We start from the raw sequence: 19,113 nt of genomic DNA on the forward strand, positions 1-19,113 counted from the left end.
AAACTATCTCTAGAATATATGAAGCTCTTATCTCAAAATCAGCCTTTAGATGACCCAGATAAATCCAGAAGGAGATGGGAGCAGGATTTGGGGGTAAGGATAGATGCAGACCTGTGGGGTCAATTATGTAAAGATGGGGTCACATCAACCTTGAATTCTAGGTATAGATTAATTCAGTTTAATTTTTTACACCAGCTTTACTACACTCCAGCTAGATTACATACATTTAATAACAGTATTTCACCCCTCTGCTTCAGATGTGGTACAGAGGAAGGGACATTTTTGCATTCCACCTGGTTGTGTCCTAAAGTTAAGGTGTTCTGGGTACAAGTATGTGATAGTATATCACAGATTCATGGAATTGACTTTCCAATGGATCCAGAGGTATGTTTATTAGGCAATTTTAACAACTCTAACCTCCGAAACAGACAGGCTATTAAGCTTACTGAAATGTTGTTAATAATAGCTAAAAAATGTATTGCTTTGAAATGGAAAGCAGACACTGATGTGCCTATTGGAATGTGGTTGTCAGAGATTTGCAGCTGTGTACCCTTAGAGAAGATTACATATTCAATGAGAAACAAGGGTGAATTATTTTATAAAATCTGGAAACCCTTTTTGAATTATATAAATATAGTACCACATGTCTTGATTTCATAGTTAACTGTAGTTAACATAGTTACACTGTCTTACATTGTATCTCCATTTGTATTATTATTATTTATTATTATTATTATTATTATTATTCTATTATTATTTTTTTCTTCTCTTTGTTGTGGTTTTTGTTGTTACTGTTGCTTCATTTGTGTTTTGTCCGATGTTTGTTATTGTATTTGAAAAAAGTTAAATAAAATTTTCAAAAAAAAAAAAAAACTTGTCTAAGAAAATGATTCATAAAACATATCAATATCAGTTGACCCTATGTTTGCTTTCTACTCTGACACAGACAAAAATGAAAAGACTATCAGCCAAAGCTCAGCTTTAGGAGGGGAAGAGATAGGGCAAGATAAGGAGACAGAGAAAAAGAAGACTGATGAAGATGAGGAGAGAGCAGGTGTTGACAAATAATCTACTGCCCACTGACATGGTTTTATAGCTAGGTCTTATCCATTTTTTTAGCATGCTCCCCTGAACCCCCCTAACATTTGCGAGCTCTGTGATTATAAAACCATGCCTATACAGCCCTTACTACAACCTTTGTAACATAAAAAAAATAAAATAATATATATATTTTGAGATATTGGCAGAAACTCATACAGTAATTCAGTCTGCCCAGTGCCCACTAGGCATTTACTATAACCTTGTCAATATCGTTCATTGGAATTAATGATTGGACGTTTATATTTTTGGACTGTGAGTGGATTTTGAGGGGGTCCCTTTAGCAGTCTAGGCGAATATGTGTTCCCGAAGCGGTTGCTTTACACTACAAATGCATAAGTCAAATGCCGTTGCCCCCCCCCTAGAAATATAGATGCCTCAACGTCGTCCCATTCGACTATCGTGAGTGCGAAGGCAGGCGATTATATGATGCTGCCTCAGATCGGAGAGACGCTCGCGGGCTATCTCTCCCCTGGAATCGCATTATCAGATGTATTTTCAGCAGCTGGTCAGGCTGGTACATGGCTGTGTTACAGGCATACCAGGCTGATCTTATGAAAGATGTAAACACAGCCTGTCACCCAGACCGTGTTTGCTTGTCTGATTGATATTTGGCTCTATTTATTGCTGAGAAATTAAATGATAATATGAGAAATGACGTTAACTCGTTCATGGGGAAAAGGTTCTTTGTGCCCTTGACATCAACTTATTAGACTATCGTGGGTGCAGGGGGATGTGGTTATACGATGATGTGCCAGTCCGAAGAGACGCTCGCGGGCTATCTCTTCTCTGGGGCTCATCATCATTTAAGGAGTCAGCACTCCCCATATAATAACGTATAATAACGTCCACGCTGGTGGGGGTCAGTCTCAGTCTCAAACGCAAGGGACAATATCCCCAGCCCGAGTTGTGGAACCTTCATGCTTGGCCCCGGAAGGGTACCAACTGAGGGACACTGGGTTTTCAGCTATCATAGAGACCATTCTCAGTGCTAGGGCTCCCTCCACTAGAGGAAGTTATGCCAACGATCTTTACGTGAACTACGTCCAGTAGTTCACGTAATGCAGATCCAGTTAACTGCCAGATTGCTTCAGTTCTGGACTTCCGGCAGAAAAAATGATCAGCAGGCACATGCCCCGCCACTCTCAGGGTTTATGTGGCCGCTTTATCGGCTTGCTGACGGGGTGTCACTTGAGAAACATCCTCTGCTCGCCAGCTTCGTTCGTGGAGCCAGGCAGCTGAGGCCTCCCATTAAAACCAAGATCCCTTCATGGGACTTAGCTATAGTCCTCGAGTGTCTAGTTGAGACCCCCTTTGAACCTCTAGACTCAGCGTCTGACAAACTTCTGTTCAAACATTATTCAAATAGGCTACTAAGTTACTAAAAAAATCTTTGTCAAATAATACACTTGTTTTTTCACAGTATGAACGTTCTTGTTTCCATTTGTTTAATTTCAAGATCTGAGGTGAATTTACATTGTTGCTTTTACAGCTACAAAGCTGGGAGCACTAAATGATATTCAAAGTCACATTACACGCTTTTAACATTAAATAAAGCACATAAACAGTACCAGTGATTATCATTGCCAAACTTTGTGTTTATTGTTCCAGCGCGACGTCGCAGAAAAATAGAAACCGTTTCTAAAATAGAATCGTCGCGTGTCGCCGTGGCGGCTGGACAAAAACTCTGATTAACATGGGAAAGATACCTTTTATCACGCGTCGCCAGGACACAGTGTAATAATGTTAGTTTGTGTAAAATATTAACAGATGTATCAGTAAATCTTGAAATTAACAAGATTAATTAGTTAATATTGTTAGTTCATGTTAACTAGTGTAGTTTAGTACTTTTTTTACTTGTAAAGTGTAAGCAGCTATTGTTCTTAAATAAAAAAAATGGGGGGGGGGGGGGGGGGCAAAAAAAAATGTGTGAGAAACCAGTTAAAAAGAGATGCAGATCAGTGAAACAACAGCAGATGCATTTGGCACTACAGATGACCCATCAGGAGAATATGCTGACTGATCAACCCCATGCCTTTAACTGGCATCTCTCAGTTTGAGTCCATCTGCTCAGTGGACCCAAAGTGTTCCCTGATGAGCAATGTTGGTGAATTATTAGTATTACAAGCATTTGTTGCTGACTTGTAAAAAGATTAGTTCACTTGAAGAAGCAAGCAATAACACTAATGCTACAAAACGTCCAGTAAGCATACCAGTTTGCTGATCTTACAAAGCTCCACTGTATCTATCAGTATAGTTTTTCCTATTAGCAGTATTTCTGCATGACACGTTTATTGCAGAAACATTTTTGAAATATCTCAGGTCTTAAATACTGGTTTTGGTTTACATTTACATTCCATCAAATCTCCAGCGTCCCATATTTTAAGCATCTCACCCATATTTTAGGCCATGTGGCAATAGATGACAACATTCCACAGATTTATGAATAACCAGAGTGTCATTGCTCCGGCTGTGCGGCGGACTCGCTCCTATTTTCATGACAACATGATTGGTTGGAGACTTCCCAAGAGGATTATAAGAAACCTCAGTGTTGATATTTTCCCTCATTTGTGCTTTTGGGGTTTATAGATTTCCAGATTCATTGCAAAACCAATAGCAGGGAACCGCCGGGGCCTCTAGACACCCCTCTGGCACCAGCTGAAATCACCAGTATTAAACTAAGCAACAGGAAAATGGCTCGGAACAAAAGGACTAAAAGGACTAAAAGAGCAAACGCTGCAGGAATAGATCAGACCACTAGTACTTTTATGACTTTGTGTCAGAGGCGTTTTCTATGGAGGCAATGAAGCAGTGCCGCCCCAAAAAAATCAAGTGCAAAAATAAAATGAATATTACAAAACAAAAATGAATGACATTCACATCACTGCGACTGGCTGTGAACACAGTAAGACCCATCTATCATGTTCACAACTGTTCCACAGAAATGGACAGAAAAACATCAAACTGAAATCAACTTGAAATGACTTGAAATGATATGTGAGCAAGCTGTTTTTATTGTGACCCTCATACCTACAATATTTCCCATTTTTTTGTTTTTCATGCACTGGTCAATTTTGACATACAGTATTGGGATATTTGGCCTTTCATAACCTGTTGTTTCAGACTAGTGGAAAGAAAACATCAAAATACACTTTTAAGTGTTTATTTTTTTGTACTACATCTATTTGCATCTGTAGATTTCAATTGCAATACATATCTTTAAAGGTTGTTTTCTCAAACTGAGTTTCTCATGCACTGAGCCAAAAAAACTCCACTTCAGTATCACTTACATACACCAAACGTTACATTATTCCTATCTATATTAATTGCAGAGGGTTTTGTTCATATATAATTTTTTTCAGCAGTTGACAATATTTAATGATTTATGGAGCGATAAAATTAGATATAAAAAAATCCCTTCTGTAAAAACCTTTGACTCTAAGACAAAATGAAGCGAGAGTTTGAACCTGGCTTCATCCAATTTTCAGATTTCTAATCTAGAAATGTATGCAAATTAGTAAACATTTAATTAGATAATGTATAATTTTGTTGTGTTGCTAGATTCTAATATGAAATCTTCTGATAAATCCCTTAAATTGGAACCTCTCCTAAATGATTTACATGTTTCAGGAACTGACAGTGTCTCAAAAGTAACTGATAAAATTGAAATATCTATGGACGATCTTTTAGTTGCACAACTACAGAAGGACCACGCCAGAAAACTTCATAAAGCTAAGAAAACAGAGAGGAGGAAGAAGAAGGACCCAACATCCACGGAACGAGCTGACATATCAAAGTCGACGAATAATGAGGATTCTCCGACAGATGGAGAAATTGCATAAAAGATTACTTAGTATTGTAAGGGGAGTTATGTTAGAGAATCAGTTTAAATGTCCAAATTGTGAAATATCCTGTTTACAGGAGAAGTTTGAATTGCTCGATGCAAACTTGCCCTGTGATAACGTTTTGTAGTTTAAGTGTCATTGCTTGCAAAAGAAGCTTGCAACGCTAGATGCATGTTGCAAGCTTGCTTTGCAACCACAGTGTTTGTGGTTTTCTTTGATCTCTCTGAGTGAGTTCAGTGGAACAACAGGTGTTAAGGCTATGCCCGCTTAGTTGACCTTTAACACAGTTCAAGAAGATGGAAAGTAGCCTCCCCACAGTTAGAGATGAGGCGAGAAGCGAGCTGTGGTTTTAACACCTGCAGGCCAAGTAACGGTCAAAATGTATATTAAGCTTTTTAGCGTAGGTGGTGCGGATGAGATAACCTATACACGCATGCTTATTGCATAACAGCTTTAAGGTCATGGAAAATTCCAGATCAATTGTTTTATTCTTCTAAGAATTGCTTCATTGTAAGGGACAGCCCTAAATGCTTAAGACGGCCCCCCATCAAACCATATAAAAGGTTTTGTTTCCAGTTGCTCGGGGCCGCAATTCGAGGTGAAGACCTATACGCATTTCTGTTATTTTTTCCTTTTTGAATTTATTGTCTTTGTATTATTCTGTAACCTTTTTAAGTAAAACGAAACCATTTTTGGTGATTCGAAAAACTTTTTAAAAGAGTCTCAGAGTGATTTTTTCCTAGAAGTATCTTTACTTTGTTATAGTTAAGATATTAATACTAAGCAAAAGCCCAGTGAAACGGACCCCGGACTGAACTGGATCGGACACCGCCGAGGACCCTGAAGCCATTTATAACATCTTTAACCAGCAGGTAAGGACAATCTTTGATTGAAATAGGTTATGGGATTGTTATAGAAGGATTTGGATGTTACAGCGGTATAGAAACACAACAATTTGCATATTTATGCATTTATGTATGGTGATATCTATTATTTAATGTTTTTTAGCTATAGCCTTTTTGAGAAATCTATTCAAAAAGGTATAAACCTGATGTCAACTAATAAAAACTATTGGTGCCTTTAACTGGGAAACCATGTAAACATTAAATCGAACATGAATTTGGATTGTACTGAAAACCCCCAAAGAAACAGAGCAAACTTTCCCTCCTCCTTTCAGACTTCCGCCACACGACACTGCTTTGAGCATGTTTGTTTGTTGTACACAGCAGATGTCTTTTATGAGCAGATGACGGTGTGTGATGACGGACGTTCAAGTAGTGACTCTGATTATCAACACAAGAGTCATGATAGCAGAAACCTGTCAGAAACCTGTTATTTCAGCAGTGTAAATTAGAGTCTCCCTGTGATTATCTAGCTATTGCTAGATATGGCGTGAGGAGTGGGTACGTGTGTTTATGTGACCTCTGCGGTGTTCATCTGAGAAAAACGCAGCATGTCAGGAATATTCAATGGAATGAGGAGCAAATTAATTCACCTTAAAAACACACTCCAGCCTCACCTGCCTTAACTTGCTCAGGCGATGGGCAAAATCAGGGAGCAAATTCCTTCTACTGAAAGGCAGCAGCAGGCGTGGGGAACATGGGCTGTGATGGCCAACAGAATCAAGCAGATAGTTTCCTAAAAAGTAGAGTTTAATGTTACATTTCATCATCACATGCACATGTACTTCTTTATAAGCAACAAAATATTTTTAAATTACAGTCCTCAATGACCGCATCATCATAATAAATCTAATCCCTACAGTGATTTTCATTTGCAGTGCAAAATAACAAATAAGCTAAAATTAACACAAAAGGAGCATTAACCATAAACACTTATTCACAAGCACTCCCTCTTAATGTTTTGGAAATGTATTCTGGTAATGAGTATGAAACGTATCTGTTTCTATACTCAAAAAGCATTTTGCTTGTATATAAAAGCTACAGACATACAGCAGTCTCCAACTAGGCAGCAATAGAGATTATCGAAATCCATTACCTTTCTTTATTTCACACAGAATGGCTTTAATGTTCTCCAAATTCACTTTGGAGATGTCTAAACCCTTTTACTATCATTTACTAAATTTTTTGGGTAAAAAATGTTTACACTTAAAAATATTTATTTTTAACGCAATGAAATCAATTACATATACCATATGAACTGAGTAAATGTAATAAAAAAAAAAGTAGATCTGAGTAAGTGCATTTGGTACATTAACAAATAGAAATAATTGAGAAAAACATTAAAAAAACAAAACACTATTTTTTTTTCTGTTTTTATTTATGAGTAATATTAACTTTTAATTTCCTGTAAACCTTTGTAAAATACTCCACACAACCACAGGTAACGTTATACATGACATCGGCCTTTATTGTCGATGAGTACAGCAATACAGCATATTTTGCAGTAATAGCTGCAAATTCTGTTAGTAATAGCATACTAGCATACTATTACTATAGCATACTATTACTAACAGCATAGTAAAAACTAAAAATGTTGTAATTCAAGTGTAAACAACTGGGGTCTCATTTATAAAACTGTGCGTAGGATTCTTACTAAAAGTGTACGTACGTCCAAAAGCCTAAAATTGCATACGTCCCAAAAAAATCTGACTTCTTAAACCGTCCGTACGCACTACTGTAAGCATTTTTCCCTTTATAATACTGTCTCCAAAATGTGCATACGCATGTGTCAGAGTTCGCGTGGAGGACCGCACATTCTCCCTTCAAGTTTGTTTTTTATAAATCACAACCTTTTCGTGGGAAGTATCGTACGCACATTTTCAGCCCTGTTTTGTTTCACTGTTTTTGTGGCTGTTTCACGCCACGTTTATAAATGAGACTCCTGGTCTGTTATGCAATTTCCACCATATCAGCGCTGGTTCTCGTGCCTGAGATGAACTCGCGCTCTGCGGATGAACTTCTAACTAGACCGCCGTCCTGCAATCATATCCGAAAGATGATGCGACTGCGACGCGAATTGTGGTAGCTAGATGTAAACAAACCAGCATGGCGAACCTTACGGGGCTTATGCGCATTTGTAATAATTTCTGTCGCCAAAGGTGCTTACTCCTTGTTTATTTATTATTATATTATTATTAATTTGACTGCAACGTTATATTGTCCTAAAGTGTATTCTCACCGTGTACCGCCTACAGAAACACTGCATCCGTAGGGGCTGCCATTGTTGTTTTGTATGGTTTCGCGGGTATGTGGTATGTGACATCCATTCCTCCAACAATCCCTCCACCAGTTATTGGTATTTCTCCCTCTTTCTCTCTTTAGCTTCCTCCATCCCCTCCTCCCAGGGCACTGTCAGCTCTAACAAGATCAGATGTTTTGTGGCCTCAGAGACCAAGATGATGTCAGGTCTCAGTTTGGGCTGGGTGATGTGTGTTGGGATTTTCAGCTGCCTTTCCAGGTCGACTGTCATCGCCCAGTCTCGGGCCGTGGAGAGCAAACCTACAGAGCAGTTTTTCTATGTTTTCTCTGGCTTTTGTCCTTTCTTGATGAAGTGAATGGCCTTGGCTGTAGCTTGGGTTTATCGGCTGTCCTTGATCCCCTTGCTGATTGCCTCAGCAATGGATTTGAGGACCTGGTCGTGCCTCCATCGATACCGGCCCTCACCCAGTGCCTTGGAGCAGCTGCTCAGGATGTGTTCTAATGTCCCTATTTTGTATGATTTTACTTCATCCAGGCGCCTTGCTACCGCATGGCCACTGCTCTGCTGGTTCGCTCTTCCTTGACTGAAGCTCGCACCTCCTCCTGTACCAGCCTCTACCTCTCCTTTCCGCTGGCATCTCTGCCTGCTGGACTGCCTCGGCTGCCCTCCACTTCCTCCCTGTCCTCACAACAATCACTGCGCCAGACACTTCTGGATCCAGAGTACTGCAGTTGAAGACCTTCCCAAGGGTCTTCACTGGTCTCTCAGTGACTGACGGGATCTGGTGTTCTCCCAGCCTGAAACGGATTCTGTCTGTAACTTCCCCTTCTTTAGGACCAGAGACCTGGACTTTGCTGGTTTGAAGCTCATGCATGCCCATGACATGAGTCTCTCCAACCCCTGGAGGATCCACCTGGCTCCTGGTACCACCGTTGTTGTCACTGTGAGGTCGTCCATGAATGCTCTTATGGGAGGTTGCCTTACTCCAGCATTGCTGAGAAGGCCTCTGCACTCTGTTTCAGCTGCCTTGACCAGCATGTTCATTGCCAGCGCAAAGAGGGTCACTAAGATTGTACAGCCAGTGATTATCCCCACCTCCAGCTGGTGCCAGTCAGATGTTAGCTGGCCATAGTCCAAGATGAGATCTTTCACCTTCCGCGGTACATGGTGTTTCTCCAGTGCGACCTCCACCAGCTTGTGGGGTATTGAGCCATAGGCGTTGGTGAGGTCCAGCCACAGTACAGCCAGATCCCCTCTGCCTTCTCTTGCTTCCCTGATGAGCTGGGTTACCACACCCGTGTGTTCCAGACAACCAGGAACTCCTGGTATTCCTCCCTTTTACACAGACATGTCGATGTACTTACTGCTCAATAGGAAGTTGGAGAGCCTCTTGGCCACGATGCTGAAGAAGATTTTCCTCTCCACACTGAGCAAGGAGATGACCCGGAACTGGCCGTGGTTCTCAGACTTCTCCTCTTTTGGCATGCACACTCCCTCAGCATACCTCCATGGCTGGGCGATCTTCCCTCTCCTCCAGATCACCTTCAGGGTCCTCCAAAGCCGATGTAGTAGCTTTGGGCAGTTCTTATACACCTTGTAGGGCACTCCACTTGGGCCTGGTGCTGAGCTCAATCTTGCTCTCCTCACCACTTCCTCCACTTCCCTTAGGCCGGGGCTCCTTCAGGTCAAAGTCTGACGAAGACTCTGGTGGTGTTATCAGTGCATCGCATGGACCCAGCGTTCTCTGATGGAGTCATAATGGTGGCCTTGAGGTGGTCGTTTATGGGATCCTTGGAGCAGGTGAGGTGGCCAGCCCTCTTTTGGCAAAGGAGCTTGGTCAACTTAAATGGGTTGGCCAAGAATCCTGCCCACCTCCTGACTCTCTCCTTCTGCCTCCTTCTGTGGAACTCTGCCCTCCGTAAGGTCAAGAGTTGTTTCCTTAGGATTGCTTTCAGGTCCGCTAGGCCGGCTCTCTCGACTTCCCCCGCTGACTTGTATTGCCTCGTTAGCAGCCTGAGTTCTTCCCTGAGGCACTGAATTTTCCTTACTCTGTGGCTTGGAGCAAGTAAATGATATTCAGAGATTTTATTAAGTTAATAAAGTTAATTATTACTGTGATATTTACTAAGCCACTGAATTATTTTTTAGAGTGTACTCTAGAGAGCATTTTGGTTTTATATAAATAGCTACAGACATACAGAGATGCTTTACATGAGCACCAGTGTTGGGGGTAACGCATTACAAGTAACTCCAGTTACATAATCAGATTACTTTTTCAAGTAACTGTAAAGTAACTCATTACTTTCAAATTTTAAACAAAATATCTCAGTTACTTTTTCAAATAAGTAATGCAAGTTACTTTGTTTTCCCATTTATTGACTGGCAGCTCTCCTGTCCCCATGTTGAGAGAAATCATAAGTAAGTGCAGAGGCGTTGTTTGCACTGTGTGAACATGATGGTTACTGTAGTTCTAAACTAAATGTGAGCATGCTTTTCATCTTACTTGCACAAGAACAGATTCAGATTCCTCAAAATGTATAAAAACAGTGAAACACAAACTCAGAATATTATGCAAATAATATTCTGAGCCTTACTCGTACGAAATCGTACGATTTGTCTAAACCCACGTGATGGGCAGGTTTAGGGGCGGGGTCAGGTGTAGGTCACGAATTCGTACGAGTGAGGTCGTATGAATTCATACGAATTAGCCACCTCGTAAAATTTATACGATTTGCCGTGAGATCAAGTTGGCAATCCAGTAGAGCTGAAAGGTTTGAGCTGCGTCCCTCTACTGAACAGGTGTGAATTTGCATTTCCTTCAGCTTGAGGCTTATTCGTTTCACTTATGGTGTGAATGAGCCTTTACATTTGCCAAAGATATAACTATAAAAAATAAACAAAAATAAAAAATAAAAAAGCAAACAAGGCCAGGTGAGAAAAAGTAATGCAAAAGTAACATGACATTACTTTCCATATACCACAATTAGTAACTTTTTAGTGCTCCTGAAGATCTTAATTAGCCGGTTCAATTGTGTTTGATCAGGGTTGGAGGTGAACTTTGTAGGAAGGTAGATCTCAAGGAACAGGATTGGGCACCCCTGCTGTAAACAATGGCTGCATCCAAAAACGCTCCCATGAGGTATCCCATGAGGCCTCGGGAGAGGATTTATGAATGGCAGTGAAGCAAAGGAACTGACGCTGATAGGTCACAGGATAAGGACAACATGGTGTATGTAGTACGTCCGGATTACATTCACACACATGTACTATTAGGGTGACCAGACGTCCCGAAAAATTTGGGACAGTCCCGAAATCTAAGCCGTTGTCCCGAATCCCGAATCCGGCCCTAATTGTCCCGAAAATTATACTAAAGCAAATTCTTGAGTAGTTATTGTCTGATAAAACATTAAAAACTGTCTGTGGAGGTTGAATCGTCCTGCAGTCAGCCCCCGCCGGCTGCTCATTGGCTGCAGCATCTTTTTTTTTCCTTTTTTTAAGTTCTACAAAGATACTGTAGGCGCGAATTTAAATGCATTGATAAGCGAGCGCAAGTTGCCGCAGCCGTGAGGACAGTGAATGTGCAGGCATCCAGTCGTAAAGGAGTGATTGATTGGTCGCGGCACTGTGTGCAAAAAAATACTTCGGCCTAATGTCTGATGGTGGGTTACACAAAGCAAATCATCTACACAATTATTTAGTTTTCATATTTAATGACCGACAATTTCGTCATAATAATAATTTTGCCATAAGGTTTATTAGCGTTAGGCTAGCCTGAAACAGTTTTTTTTTTTTTTTTTTTTTTCACAATGACATTTGAATTCATGATTTTAATATTGTTTTTTTTGTGGCAGACTAAAGATTAATGACAGACTGTTGATCTTTGAATAAAAATATGTTTGGTTCAGGTTTGAAAATTCATTTTATTATAGGCTATGTAGTCTAATATCATAGTAGGACTACCCCAAAACCTCCCCAAACAACACTCCCCCCCCACCCCCCCTCCCTGTCCCGAATTTCAGCCAATCTCATCTGGTCACCCTACGTACTATATAGAATGTACTCAAGAGAGTATGCAATTTCGGATGAAGCCAACTTACCAACATAAACACTGTTTATGACACCCAAAGGCAGATAGCAGTGAAACAATGCGTTACATCCATACTATAAACACAGACATCAGCCTGGACAGGAAATTCAAGACATTCACGTTAGCCACTGAGATATGTTTGGCAACACATGCGCATCTAGAGCCGGATCTCTCATTCCTAATGACTCAATAACAGTAGCGCAGGAGGTCATAGGAGGTGTCTGATTAGACAAGCAGCCGATAACTTCAACTTCTGCTTCTACTGAGTTCACAAAGGCCAAGCTTGTTTCAACAGAGACCCAGGCACACGCAGCTCACAGCTGTGCACACTTGTAACACACTTTTTAAGCCCACAATGAATCTTTATTAAAGCATGAAGTGGTTGGCTGCTGATCAGCTGAGTCACATTTAACAGTCCAGTGATGACCATAAAGACATCTGAATGAGGAGTCTGCATGACTCAAGAGAATTTCTCTGCAAATTTTATCCAGATTGTAGATTTAATTTTCAAGGCTAATTATTACAAATTCATTTGTATCTGTGCCAATCTGCAATATGTGCAGCAACTGTGACTTAATCAATACATTCCTTTCAGGTGTATCAGAAAACGGCAATAAAAATCCTAATAATGGTAATGGCATATAAACATGAAACAAAAGGTCGCTGTTTCCACTTCACGTGGACATTTAGAGAGAAAAAAAGTTTTTTTGTTAGAGGTTCAAGGTGACAAGGTGACTTTGAAGGCTTTGTAAATACATTTAGAAAAAGAGGGCACATAAATAGGGGTATTCATACCAGCTTTTTATAATCTAAACATATTTTCAAATATTATTGCATCAGTTTGTATCAATAGTTCACTGAAAAATTAAAATTCTAGGAAAATTAGAAGAAAACACAAACATCTAGAAAAAACACAAAAGGAAAATTTATTTATGGCCATGATGTCCATTTCATGGACAAATGAAAACAGATTCACAAAAAAACTTGTTAGTGAGTTGGCCGTTTGAATCAATCAATTCATTGTTCAGAGCACTACAGATTTCGCAACTGACTCCATCACTAAACTGCAACTTACTTTTAATTAAATATTTATTCAAGAGAGATTTGTTGTAATAAATGGTATTTAAAAAAATATTTTTTCTAAATAATATTTTGGGAGTAAAACTAGGTGGGCAATATGTTGATCCCAAACTAAATATTTTCCCTTTTAGTTTTTGCTAAATATTTTAAGTATGGAAAAGAAAAGCATGTACATTCTTTGAAAATTCAGTAAACAAGATTTTTTTATTTTCGGGCGAAGTTTTCCTTTAATCCATCATGTAGTTGTGAGTGTTTCCCAATAGAAACATCTTTTCTTTTTAAATGTAATCTTCCAGGCCAACAAAACAGCAGTAGGCCTACACAGTGCATGAACGGCACAGCTAGACTTGCTGATTCTGCCATAGAATGGACTGGCGGGGGAGGCATTGAGACGCAACGTGTGTGAGACTGAGGTGGAGCTGCCAGGCAATGAGTGCCAGGAGCACAGTTGTACCAGCACCTGTCTGTTATTGTTCAATCCACACCAACTGAACAAGACAGCTGCCTCTCTCTCATGTGTATCAAAGCAACGGCGTGACTCACCACTCCTAATGAGCGAACAGTTTGAAACCAAACACATAAAACAAGATGTTAGCCGAGAATAAAAATAAATAAAATGTAGGCTACTTTTGTTCATGTGATTTGCAAATCGATTGTATCACGCAGGGTTTCATTATGAGGCAAGTTCTCTGTGATTAAATAACTGGAGCATGGGAAAGTGAATGCGAACGTGGTCATTGAATTTGCCGTTTTATAATGAGAGAAGCAACTTCTCCACCTGAGACCATCTCAGTGCATTTCACGCTTCAGAGGATTCACTTTCAGCACAAACAGTTTTTATCTTGTAGAGCACACATACAGTAGCCTATACTGCAGATACGATCAATTTCTTGGCACTTCCTTTTGCACTGATTATCAGAAAGCCTGTCTCAGAAGCAAGTTAAATATTATGCAGCATCTGTTTTTAAAATAGGTAGTAAGAAATGTTTCTTTTGCATTAGAATGGTTTTTGAAGAATCTTGTGACACTGAAGACTGGAGAGTAATGATGCTGAAAATTCAGCTTTCATTTTAAAACAGAAAACAATTATTTTCAAACGTAAAAATATTTCACACTATTATTTAAAAAAAAAAAAAACCAAATAAATGCAGCCTTGGTGAGCATAAAGTACTTCTTTTGAAAAATCTTACCAAATACCAACCCAAACTTTTGAATGCTAAAGTATTATTTTATTGATTTTTAGATATAATTTTAACATGTGAAAATTGCTGATTTTAGTTTTTAGTGTTTTATTTTGAATGATTTTTTTTTTCATCTATTTATTGATTATCGACCATAACATGAAAATAATTTTTGTCTTATCTGAGACATGTTGTTTTTTGTTTGTTTATTATTGTTTTTTTTAGGAACAGATTCACTGTAAAAAGTGATCAGCTGACTTTTTTAAAAAAGTGAGGAAACCCGTTGCCTTAAAATTATTAAGTTAATAAACTTCATGCATAATTGGAAAGAATAACGTAATTTTTTCAAGTATGCATGAAGTTTGTTTACTTAATTTTAAAGCAGCGTGTTTCCTCACTTATTTAAAGTTAAGTCAATCGATCACTATTTACAGTGTTGAAATTAAGTTGTTATTAAATGAGAATCTTCCCAGTTTGCTGTTAATCTCCACAACTGGATTATTGAGTCACTAAGTCAAACTCAAGAAGCGAATCAATTATATTTGGGAAAATCATTTTTGTGAAACTCAAAAAAGTGATTTAATCCCATTGAGGGTCATGAGGCAGAAACTACAGAGTATATTTACAAAATTAACATTAACCAAGATTAACAGTGGTGTAGCACATAGCACATAACTAATGTTAGTATATAACATATACCCTAAGTATAAGGAACAAAAATTGTCACTATACACTAAACATCAACCGGATTTAACCAGATAAAGTGTTAAATTCCAAATAAAATATTCACTATACTCAGATTTGCCACAACCACATTCGTTCAGTAACCTATCAGTTTCTCCAGTCTAACAAAGAAAAACCTACTGTGCCAAATTATACGGCTGTTTAAACACCAACAATCCTTCCTCAAACCCTTATCACTTGCTGTATAACTATAATAATAATACATGTTACTTACCACCATTACTAAAGTGACAGTTTGATTTTGTCATCAATGTCTTCTCTTGGAAGAAATCTCTCCTCTTTTAGTCACAATGAAGTGGTTAGACTGTTGTTATTGTGTCAGAAACAAGGCAACCACCCCCTTCAATCAAACCGATCCCTGATTAATGTGAGCACACGAGAGGAGGGGAAAGCCATATGGAAGATAAGAAGTCAAAGGGAATTCACTCGGGACCGCTGTCACATGGTCAAAGCACTCTAGGCAAGGGGACAGATTCATCTGATTGTCCCTGTGGATACAGAAATGATGGTCAAATGTGAGCCTTTCACAGTTCTGCAACATACAATGTTTTGGGAGTGAGACTGAAATGTTGAACTCTTTTATATTCAAGCAGAATACTAACAAAGGGAGGTCACGGTCTCATTAGCCCATCACAGATTCAACAATACCAGGCTGAAAGCAGACGGGTGCAGAAAGAGCCCTGTGGTGCATAGTAATGGATATATTATGCGAAGATGAGAACCTCAAGATCTGAACACTTCTACATTATACATTATGGGAATGCAACACAAAATAAGTTGTGAAAAGCTTTATGTGACGAACACCATAATTATAAGTAATAACAATTTTTATGTTATAATACTTTCTGCAATGTCGACTTATTATAAGACATCCTTTAATAAGCCGTTTGGAAGTTGACTTGAGTGTAAACCAGTTTCAAAAGCTCTGACTGATGGCTCAACCAATGCCGTGAGTTTGGGGAAGAACTATCTGTTTGTACAAACAAAGAGGGACAGGATGTGCATTTTGCAATTTCATTTGGTGCCTCTAGTGGTACAGAAATGACACATTTTGACTTATATAATATATATGTTATTATATAACCAAAATATTACAAAATAAGTTTGATTATTGCTCATGTAACTTTATGTACTTTAATTTTTTTATTTTTTTTATTTTTTTTATTGCTCCATGGTAAAACACAAAACATTTCATTTTCTTCTTTAGATAGTTTAAATTCCCATGTGCAAAAGGGAACAGAAAGAAGATAAAATCTTATAATATCTGTCCCCTATTCCAACAAACAAAATAACCTTTCTTAAGCAGCTTACAGCCAAAATTACATTGACAACAAACAATGTTGGTTTAAATATCAGCATTCATGCAATATAATAAATCAGGCAATGCCCAGACAACAAAACAACAAGTAATCCAATACATATAAAGGAAAACAAAACAAAACAAAAAAACAACATGGACCTCACCATATTAATACTAACCGAATTTACTCTGTTTATATCTATACTTATACTGACCAATATTACTAAACCCAATATATATAGAAAAAAAAAAAAAAAAAAAAAAAAAAGACCAAAAACAACATAGACCTCACCATATTAATACTGACTGAATATACTCTGTTTATACTTATACTTAAACTGACCAATAGTTTAAGTATATTTGAATAAATACATTCATCATTCATGCTCATTCATAGATCCTGAATATAGTGTCGTGGAAACCAACTTCCTCTCGATTGGCAGTGAAAGACTCTAACATGGTGATGAAAATGAACATTACATTCATGATCTCTTCAATGGACAACAATTCCAGAGCACGCTCTGAGCAAACAGGGCAACGTTTCAACATGTAAAGTAGCTGATACATACCATGATGGATGTGTGCTGGAGGGACTGAACTGTGACAGCTCATCCTCAACACATCTGAGGAGATTTCCAGCCAGCTTGACTTAGGGAACTAATGTACTTAAAATGCAATTTGTCATTGAGAAGACTGTTCTTATCTAAAGGAACCACCTGAACGCTTAGAACAGGAACAGGCCCCGGAAAACAAAACTAAGGGTTAAGCATTTTGCTCAAGGACAGTGGCGTATCTCTTGGCAGTTGGCACCTACAACCTTTGGGTTACCAGGTCAAATCTTTTAACATCAAGCTTTCACAAAACCTTTGTACTTTTGCTGAACTGAAAAACTACATCATCTACTAACGTCACCCCAAACCCAACCCATTCAACTTTTTTTCTTCAGTGGAATAGCATTTTCCTCACATGAAGGCTTCTGAAGACTTTGAACACTGCTTATGAGTCATATCAAACTAATTACTTTTATGTTGCTTTTACACTGCGTTTTTGTCGGTTTCTGAGCTTGGTCACCATTCACTTTCATTGCATGTAAATGAGCAGCTTGAACGTTATCCTAAACATCTCCTTAGGTGCTCCATATGAAAGACTAAACTATTTTTATTATTAAAGCTGACTGTAGAACAGTTCACATATACCAAGCAAATCCTTTGCAACTCAATAATTTCACTGAGTGATGCTGCAGTAAGTTTACATTTACAGTAGCTAAGTGAATGAACCTGGTCTTCTCTCTCATCACACAGCTGCGCTCATGTGTCGTTGTTGACTGGTTGTGCATGTGAAGAATCCTTTATGTAAGCGCAGCATGGTGGTATACACTATTCCGCCAGCCTGCTTGAACAGATGCACGACACAGACGGGCTGTATGATATAATGGCAGAAGTATCTGAAGAATGGTATTTTGGATTTAAATCAACAGCCTTAGGCAAGGCACGGGAAAATCTTGAGCTTCTTCTGTAAACATAAGGCCCCCACTCCAGACAGAAAGCACTGTAGAGATAATGCCACAAGAAAAGCTGTAAAAAGAGGATGCACATTCATTTCATTTGTGGCTAGACTAAGAATGTCAATATTTTAGGTATGGTGAGAGCAGCGCATTATGGATCACACGCTTCTCAAACATAACATTTCAGGGGAAATTATAGAATACCAGAATTTGAGATGAATACCTCCTTGAGAGTGGGTGGATGATTGACTTTTAGGCCTGATGATACAGGAGATATCTGTACAAATATGTACTGCACAGTTTTTTGAATAATTGACATTAAGTAAATGAGAGTACAATTACAGGTGCCACTAATTAACTATAAAGTATAGGCTACTCTGCTCCCAAACAAACAACACAAAGATCGTATGTATCCCCACCCGTGATGAAACGTGGGCAGGGATTAACACACAATGTAAATTGCTGTTTGCTCACCATACTTTTGATATAGATATGTATATATGTATATGTATATATATTGTCACGGGTGAGAAATCACACAACAAGGTAGCTCAGTGCAATGGTCCCGGAGGGTGGATTTTTATTAATACTTGAAGTGAAGGTGATGGGGGAAAAGGTGCTCGGTGCGATCGTGTCTGGTGGTTCTACGGCGTCCTCGTGTCCGTGAAGGGGTGTCCAGGCGTGCGTGCTGAGGTCGTCGGTCACTCGCTGCCTTCTGCGTAACAAAGAGAGAGAACGTTAACCAGAGCGAGCTGCATGAGACGTGAGTCTGTTTGAGTGAGAGCGGCGGTGGCTTCTTAAGCTCTGTGTTGATGAGCGGCAGCTGGGACCGATCGGCCTGTGATGAGGACGTGCAGGTGCAGCGTGTTGGTTGCCAGGGCGACGCTGATGAGCCCAGAGACACTCGTCACATCCCCCCCCCCCCCCCCTAAGCGTCGTTCTGGCCCTGGGAACGGCCCCTGACAGACCTGCGTAAGCTGTCCATATCCGCGAGAGCCCATCTGCGTTGGCGTTGGCTGCCCCGGCACGATGACGAACCTCGAAGTGGAAGTCCTGGAGCGCGAGGAACCAGCGGGTCACCCTGGCGTTGGTGTCCTTAGCCCGGGCCATCC

The 19,113-nt window shown here is 39.4% G+C and overlaps 1 protein-coding gene across 1 annotated transcript in view; it reads left to right on the plus strand.

The window, feature by feature from the left end:
• Nucleotides 1-5,430: 5,430 nt before the first annotated feature.
• The window catches only part of LOC311297474 (ladderlectin-like), a 31,650-nt gene continuing 17,967 nt past the window's right edge, over nt 5,431-19,113 (plus strand). Inside the window, exon 1 of the mRNA XM_084419775.1 lies at nt 5,431-5,815. The gene's annotated coding sequence lies outside the window, so the exon portion shown is untranslated. The remainder of the gene's footprint in view (nt 5,816-19,113) is intronic.

The sequence above is a fragment of the Rutilus rutilus genome, assembly GCF_951802725.1.
Source record: "Rutilus rutilus genome assembly, chromosome: 9".
NCBI lineage: Eukaryota > Metazoa > Chordata > Actinopteri > Cypriniformes > Leuciscidae > Rutilus > Rutilus rutilus.